The following is a 6,470-nucleotide window of genomic DNA, read 5'->3' as shown; positions in this document are numbered from 1 at the left end:
CGCTAAGATCACCATTAGTTCTTCAGCAGCGGCTTCCCTGACCCCTGCTCAGCCACCTTGGCTGCCCTTCCTCACCAATCTTCTACTACAGAGCTCAGACACAGCTTCCAGAGCCAGTGAGCTGGGTGGCTTGAGATGAGCAAAGGCGCTTGCCACAAAGACTGCTTGACCTGAGTTCAGTCCCCGGGACCCAAATCTGAGCTCTACACCTGTGCTGTAGTACCTATATGTTCACACACATAAACGAATAAATGTAACTTTAAAAAGCTTGTTAAGTGAGAGCCGGAGAGAGAGAGAGAGAGAGAGAGAGAGATGGCTCAGCAGTTAAGAGCACTGCCTGTTTAATTCTGGATTGCAGAGTACCCACCCGGGTTCAATTCCAGGCAGCCACATGGTGATTCACAACAGTAACTCCGGTTCTAAGGGATCTGATGGTCACTTATGGCCTTGGCAGTCTCCAGACACATGTTCAGGTAGGCAAGACATACATACACATAAAATAAAAAGTCTTTTTCTTTATTTTTAAAGCTTTAAATTGTGGCAAGCCCACAGATGACAAAATTTACCCTCGGCCACTTTTAGCCTAAGATTCAGTGGCCTTGACTATACTCACTCACACTGTTGTGTGACACTATTGTGTGACAGTGCTCACACTGTTTTGTGACGGTACTCCAGGAGAAGGTATCAGGTCTCCTGGAATTGTACTTCTAGGCATCTGTGAGCTGTTTGGTAAGTGCTCTGCGAACTGAACTCTAGTCCTCAGCCAGAACAGCAAGTGCTCTTAACCATCCCTCCAGCCCCTAATTGTTTTGTTTTGATTTTCAAGACAGGGTCTCTCTATGTAGCTGTCGCGGAACTCACTATGTAGACCAGGCTGGCCTCAAACTCACTGAGATCCACCTGTCTCTGCCTCCCCAGAGCTGGGATTACAGGTATTCCAACTGTTGGTTATTTGTTTGTTTGTTTGTTTTAGTTTTTGGAGACAGTGTTTCTCTGGGTAGCCTTGATTGTCGTGGACTTGTTTTGTAGACCAGGCTGGCCTTGAGCTCACACAGATGTGCCTGCTTCTGCCTCCCAAGTGCTGGGATTAAAGGCATGTGCTACTGCCACCTGGCTGGTTTGTTTGTTTTGCTTTGTTTTGTTTTTTACTAGAGCAATTCAGCTTCCATTTCTCCCTATGGACTCCTTTTCCTCCCCACACCCTGAAAGACCTTACCCAACGGTCCTGCCTCCTCACCCTGACCTTTCCCCAGCGGATCTTGCTGCCTCTAAAGCCTCTAGAGCAAGGGGCTTCCCACCTGGGGCCTCGGGAGGGCGCAAGACTGACACTGGGCTCCAGGGGCCCTCCTGTGCTGTTAAGGCACTTGTGTAGCTTTTCTTGCTTGACCCCCCCCCCCCCAATTTCTCAGCTGTTGTTGAAGGAACAGACAAGGAAACAGTCACTTCCTTTCAGCATCTTTGGATCCCTCACCACCCGAGCCTGGCCTCCTCTCCTGTGCTAGCAAGCCCTCACACAGCTGGTGGTCATCACAGGAGTCACCTGGAGGCTTCCTGAACCATTTCCTGTGGAGGATAATTAATTCCAGGGGCCAACAAAGCTGAGCTAGGGAATTCCCAGCTGGCCAAATGTCTTCCTCGCTGCGGTGAGGCTGTCCCTAGAGCAGGCAGACAGCAAACTGGCTGGTCCATCCTTGATGTGGTGGGCACCTTCCAGACCCCAGTGTTTACACCAGTGCCCAGCTTCCTAGGCTCAAGAGGAGAGTCACACTTGGTCCTGAGGTTTTAGGACTTGTACTGAGCCACCTTCCTGCAGCCTGGGGGCTCCAGCTTGCAAGTGGCCTGTCATGGGACTCCTCAGCTTCTGTAATCACCTAAGCCAATTTCTCTGATAATCCCCCACCCACCCACAGTCTCCTGCCTGCCTGTGGATCTATCCATCCATCCTTTTTTTCACTCTGTCGGGAGAGCTATACCTAATGCCCCCCTTTCTTCCTGTGTGGTGATACATACCCTTGGCTTTTCCATTCACTGTCCGTGGATGCTGGGAGCACTCCCACGCTTCAGATTCTGTGAGCAGTGCTGCTATGAACACGGAAATATAAACGCTCCCGATTTTATTTGATCATACCCAGAACAGGCCTAATGGTTCATGCGGCAGCACTTGTCTGCCATTGGGAGGACTGCCCCGTGCTCCTCACCACGTCACACTGTGCTCCCCATCATGCACACAGTCTCCCATATCCCCACATCCTTTTTTTTGCCAATACTTGTTATTTTTTTCTATTTCTCAGAGCCCTTCTAGTGTTACGAGGTACTTCATTGTAGGTCTTGAAGTTTTAAGCTTTATTTTATTTTATGTGCATGACTGTTCAGCCCACATGGATCATATGTGTATGTCGGGTACCTGCAGAGTCCAGAACGTCCAGCCTGTCAGATCCCTTGGAACTGGAGTAATGGGTAGTTGTACGCTGCCACGTGGGTGCTGGAAACGGAATTTGACCCATGTTTCCAGCCCCAGCTCCACTTTCCCCCCTTGAGCTATTTCATGTACTGCTCTTGCAGAGAGTCCAAGTTAGGCCGATGGCACACATGTCAAGGGGCTCACACCTGCTTATACACCCAGTTCTAGGAGAGCTGACTCCCTCTAGTTTGCTTGGGGACCTGCACTCTTGTGTGCACATGCATGTGTACATGTATACACACACGCGCACACACACACACACACATTTTTAAAAAATCTTTAAAATTCCTTTCTTTTTTTTTTTTTTTTTGTTGTTTTGTTTTGTTTTTCGAGACAGGGTCTCTCTGTGTAGCCTTGGCTGTCCTGGACCCGCTTTGTAGACCAGGCTGGCCTCGAACTCACAGCGATCCACCTGCCTCTGCCTCCCGAGTGCTGGGATTATAGGCGTGCGCCACCACGCCCAGCTAAAATTCCTTTCTTTTAAGCCCCATAAAATAAATATTTAGCCGGGTGTGGTGACGCATGCCTGTAATCCCAGCACTCCGGAGGCAGGCAGAGGCAGGCAGATCTCTGTGAGTTCCAGGACAGCCTGGTCCAGTGCAGCCAAGGCTACACAAAGAAACCCTGTCTCAAAACAAACAAACAAAAAAAAAAAAAAGAAAAGAAAAAAAGAAATCTTCAAACAATACCAAAGCCTTTGATCGATTCCCCCCTGTGTGTGTGGCCTTTGGTCACTCTTCACAGCGTATTTCCTTCTTATACGTCCCAATGCTTTGCCTTTTACTCCATTTGTCTACTTAATGTGTTCATGTCTGAGCAGCGGGGCGTGGGTGAGTGCGTGCCACGGCATGTGAGTGAAGGTCAGAGAACTGATGGGAGAACCATTCCTCCTTCTCCACCGTGTGCATCCTGGGGAGCAAACGCAAGTCCTCAGGCTTGGTGGCAAGTATCTTTACCCACTGGTCAGCCTGACAGCCCCTCGTTCTGTTTTGAGTAACTTTCTTCTCTACTTTTACAAATCTCAGTGAACTCTTATTTTCTTTTTTCTTTTCTTTTCTTTCTTTTTTTTTTTTTTGAGCTCTTATTTTCAATTCTTGTTGTTTTTTTTTCTTTTCTTTTCTTTCTTTTTTATTTTTTAAGTTTTATGAGACAGAGTTTCTCTCTCTAACAGTCCTGCCTATCCTGGACTTGCTTCGTAAACCAGGCTGGCCTTGAACTCACAGGGATATGCCTGCCTCTATCCTTAATTTTTGTACTTTTGAGACAGAGTCTCAATTGCCCAATCTGTCCTTGAACTCACTCTGTAGGCCCAGCAGGCCTTGAATTTATAATCCTCCCATCTCAGCCTTCCAAATAACTAAGATTACAGGTTTGCACCATCATGCCTGGCAAGAGGAGCTATGTGGCGATGCATATATTGATAAAAAATATGTCTTATCTGCTACGAGACTGGAGTTTAATAATATACTTTGAATTCTCTTAAGACTTAACACTGATGTCCTGATGTGCAGTCAGCCTGTTGGTTTAACCTGCCTTCAAGAGAAAAATGTAAGTCGACCTTGCTTGCCTTGGAGTCCCACGTAATCAACATTTACACCCTGAGCTCATGCGTAGCTGGAATCTTAAATTATGCACTCCTCCATGTCCCTGACCTCGAGGAATGTGTCTATGTGTTCTGATAATTATTTCCTGAGTACAGCAAAAATAGACGTTGGAAGCAATCTTATCAAATGAACACCTACCATAAATGCTGCACACACATTTGGATATTGCTGTTGTACCGTTTGTCATCTGAGTCAGTTGGAGTCGGTGATTTAATCCCTTGTGAAACCCTGTTAAAGGTTTCTGTAAAGTGTTATTGAATATTTATTAATTCTAGAGGGCTTTCCTATGGCTTAGCCTGCTCCCCAGTAATTGAGACAGAGACCTGTTGATTTATTTAAAGAAGCTTTCAGCACTATAACTGGGCAGGTGCAATTTAACTTGTTTTCTAAGCTGGTCCGTTACTTCCCAGCCACACTCCCCCAGTTACTTGCCAATATGGCTCCTGTCTGGGCTGGATCTGCTCCATCAGGGCATGCCCTTTCTCTCCTTCCTTTCTTCCTCCTGACCTCTCCTCTCTCCTCTTCCTGGCCTCTGGGTCTTTCCCTGAGACCCGAAGCCCAGGAACTGAAGCTTCGCCTACTTCTGTCCAGTTACAGGCTGTCCAGCCTTCTTTACTAACCAATCAGAGATAATTGGGGAGCAAAGTTCACACAACAAAGACTGGTGTATCTGAGAATGCACCAATCTGGGGTGCAACCAGCTCTTGGGGCCCAGGATTTAGCATATGTGTACATAGCACCAGACCAACCCCCAACAGTAAAGTACCCCATTCCTTCCCCATGTGACGCTTTCTATGCTGTTCAGTGAAGACAGAGCAAGCCCTCTGCCAGGGGCAGACACACAGAGACTCATTCACTCAGACTTAGACAGGGACAAAGGGACAGATTCACAAGACAGCCTTCAGGCAGGCACAAGCTCAGACTCAAACAACAGACAGACAGAAAGACTGAAGATGTGGCCAATAAAATAGTGGAGAATACAAATCCGGGCTTGCTCTTTGTTAAATGACATCAAGGGGGCGTGTTGTGGAACTTGTGACCGCCGGGAAAAGACACTATGCTATAGAGTCTATGGCATAGACTCAATCCAATTATAATTAAGAGATTTGCTGACTAGCTGCTAGCAGGATGAACAATCTCTGAGCCAAATTTGAGATTCCTGCAAGAAGAGTATTGAAGGAAGAATTTTAAAAGGGGAAAACCACAAGAGGATGTTCAGTATCTATGCAAGCCAGCAAAAACTGTTCTGTTCTGCCAAGATAAGTGGTTAAAGCAAACTCAAAACAGTCTTTGGGTATCTGTGTGAGCAAGTTACAGGAAGGGAAAAAATGCAGTTAGTCATGTCATACCAAGTAGTCATAGCTGTCCATTTCTGGGTGGGGATCATTGGGTCAGGGTCGCTGGGAACTTATCTTCTTTAGCTATCACAGAAGGACTTAAAATTCTTTCATGTGACGCCAACACATTATTGGTGATTCATAGTGTTTTTTTTTTTTTTTTTTTTTTTTTGGTTTTTCGAGACAAGGTCTCTCTGTGTAGCCTTGACTGACCTGGACTCACTTTGTAGACCAGGCTGGCCTTGAACTCACAGTGATCCGCCTGCCTCTGCCTCCCAAGTGCTGGGATTAAAGGCGTGTGCCACCACGCCCGGCGCGTTTTTGTTTTTTGTTTTTTGAGACAGGGCTTCTTTGTGTAGCCTTGGCTGTCCTGGACTCACTTTGTAGACCAGGTGGCCTTGAACTCACAGTGATCTGCCTGCCTCTGCCTCCCAAGTCCTGGGATTACAGGCGTGCGCCACCATGCCTGGCTTGGTTTGTTTTTGTTTTTTCTTTTTCTTTTTTGGTTTTTCGAGACAGGGTTTCTCTGTGTAGTCTTGGCCGTCCTGAACTCACTCTGTAGACCAGGCTGGCCTCGAACTCAAAGTGATCCGCCTGCCTCTGCCTCCCGAGTGCTGGGATTAAAGGCGTGCGCTACCACGCCTGGCTCAAATCCAGATTTCTTTCTTGTTAATTTTCCTTCATTCTTGAGAATTTCATACAACACAATCATATCTCTCCTAATTTCTCTCTCCAGCTTCCCTAAATTACTCCCAACCTGGCCCACTCTCAACCTCATGTCCTTTTTATTTTATTTATTTATTTATTTATTGTTTGTTTGTTTTTTGAGACAGGGTTTCTCTGTGTAGCCTTGACTATCCTGGACTCACTTTGTAGTCCAGGCTGGCCTCAAACTCACAGCGATCCACCTGCCTCTGCCTCCCGAGTGCTGGGATTAAAGGCGTGCGCCACTACGCACGGCTCATGTCCTTTTTATTTATAACCCAGTAAGTCTAATTAGTGCTGCCCACATGTGTGTGCTTGTGTGGCAATCCACTGGAACATGAGAAATTGATCAGTGGCCCTGTA

This window comes from Acomys minous (assembly GCF_964271855.1).
Source record: "Acomys minous genome assembly, chromosome: 19".
NCBI classification, from domain to species: domain Eukaryota; kingdom Metazoa; phylum Chordata; class Mammalia; order Rodentia; family Muridae; genus Acomys; species Acomys minous.
Note: the sequence above shows the minus strand (reverse complement) of the source record.